Source organism: Phyllobates terribilis, unplaced genomic scaffold (genome assembly GCF_046119375.1).
Source record: "Phyllobates terribilis strain yellow unplaced genomic scaffold, ASM4611937v1 Scaffold_237__1_contigs__length_3040347, whole genome shotgun sequence".
NCBI classification, from domain to species: Eukaryota; Metazoa; Chordata; class Amphibia; order Anura; family Dendrobatidae; genus Phyllobates; species Phyllobates terribilis.
Window position 1 is genome coordinate 1,901,152 of NW_027362997.1, and position 2,413 is coordinate 1,903,564.

A 2,413-nucleotide genomic window follows, 5' to 3' on the forward strand; every position below is an offset into this window, starting at 1 on the left:
ATTCAGTCTCCGAAAATTTTTTTGAAAAAAAGGCACAGGGATGTAATCCATCCCCGTTATCCTGAGACAATACTGCGCCAACCCCCACAGAGGAAGCATCAACCTCAACCAAAAACGGCCTAGTAACATCAGGCTGCATAAGGATGGGAGCAGAGGTGAACCTCTCCTTGAGATACACAAAAGCTTCAATGGCCTCAGAAGACCACTGAACCGCATCAGCACCTTTCCTGATGAGATCAGTCAGAGGTTTGACAATACTAGAAAAAATTTTTATGAATTTTCTATAGCAATTGGCGAAACCCAAAAACCTCTGTATCGATTTCAAACCAATAGGCCTAGGCCATTCCTGCACAGCCTGAACCTTAACCGGATCCATCTCAAAACCTTTGCTGGAGATAATGTAGCCCAAAAAACGAATTCTCTGTACAGCGAACTCACATTTCTCCAGCTTAGCAAAAAGCGAATTGTCCATTAATAACTGTAATACCTCACGCACGCTCCGCCAATGAGACTCCAGATCTGGCGAATAAATCAAAATGTCATCCAAATACACAACCACATTTTTACCGATCAAAGGTCTAAGGATGTCATTAATCAGATTCTGAAAAAATGCAGGAGCATTAGTAAGACCAAAAGGCATAACCAGATTCTCAAAATGACCCACAGGAGTGTTAAAAGCAGTCTTCCATTCATCACCCTCCTTCATGCGCAACAGATTGTATGCCCCCTTAAGGTCAATTTTAGAGAACCACTTGGCCCCCAATAACTGGTTAAACAGATCAGGAATCAATGGCAGTGGGTAAGGATTGCGTACCGTAATTTTGTTAATCTCATGAAAATCCAGACAAGGACGTAAACCACCGTCCTTTTTTTTTACAAAAAAAAATCCAACCGCCACAGGAGACTTAGAGGGCCTAATGTGACCGGCGGCCAAACTTGTCTGTATGTATTCCTCCAAAGCCTTCCTCTCAGGAATAGTAAGGTTAAATAAACGACTTTTAGGAAGAGTCGCTCCAGGGACAAATTCAATAGAACAATCATAGTCTCTATGGGGAGGCAAAACCTGCGATTCTTTCTCAGAAAAAACTCTCCAAAAATCCTGAATAGGAACAGGCAATTCTCCCCTATCCAAAGCTGCAATACGCCCGTTACAACACTTGTCATAACATTTATGGCTCCAGGATTTAATTTCACTGGTAGACCAATCCAGTACAGGATTGTGAAATTTTAACCAGGGCAAACCCAATATTACTGGAGAAGGCAAGTTATTCAACACTACCAAATCCAATTTCTCATGGTGAACACCATTAATAGTGAGAGGAAATTCACTGACCTTGAGAGTAATATTCTTCAAAGGGGAGCCATCCACAGAAACCACAGCAATGGGGGATGATAAAGGTTCAGGTTTTAAATTGAGTTTTTCCACGAATCCCCCATCAATTACATTCAGTGTAGACCCGCAATCAACAAACACCCGAAATTCCATTAATTTTTCCTGAGCAATCGTGGAAGCAGCTAAAAATATACCCTTGGAATTTAAACAGGCAATACGGGCGTGACTGACCATTTTTTTTTCTTTCTTCATACGAAGCTCACAGCCTTTAATCAAATGACCAGATTTTCCGCAATAGAAACACAAGCCTTCCGAAAAACGACGGTCTTTTTCTTGAGAGCGAGGTGCCACCGATCCAATCTCCATCGGTTCACCACTGTTAGTACACACATTATCATAACCAGAAACTGACATAGCAGAGGATTTGCTCTCATTAACCCTAGCACGCAGTCTTCTATCCACCCGTATAGCTAATTGCATAGCCTGTTGCAAATCCTCAGGTGTAGGATAAGCAATTGGCAGGTCTTTAACCCTTTCACTGAGCCCAGCAAGAAATAGACTTTTCAGAGCAGAATCGTTCCACCCTGTTTGAGTCGACCAACGACGGAAATGAGTACAATATTTTTCAACATTACCTGATCCTTGTTTTAAACGTCTCAACTCAGTCTCAGCTGATGCGACACGGTCAGGATCATCATATAATAGTCCCAAAGCAGAAAAAAAACTATCCACTGATCTGAAGCATGAATCACTAGGTTGCAAAGAAAAGGCCCACTCCTGAGGCTCTTTGCGCAAAAGTGACATTATGAACCCTACGCGCTGGGATTCATCCCCAGAGGACTTAGGTCTCAAACGAAAATACAATAAGCAAGCATTTTTAAATGAAAAAAATTCTCGGTGTTCACCAAAAAATAAATCCGGCAAACATACCTTAGGCTCCAAGAAATGTGCTCCAGGACAGTTACTCACGTGCTGACGGAGCTCGGCCACCTCCAGAGAGAGTCCCTGCAGGCGATGAACCAAATCCTGAACCGACACCATGATGGAACAGAAAAATCTTTCCTTAGAGAATTTGCTGGC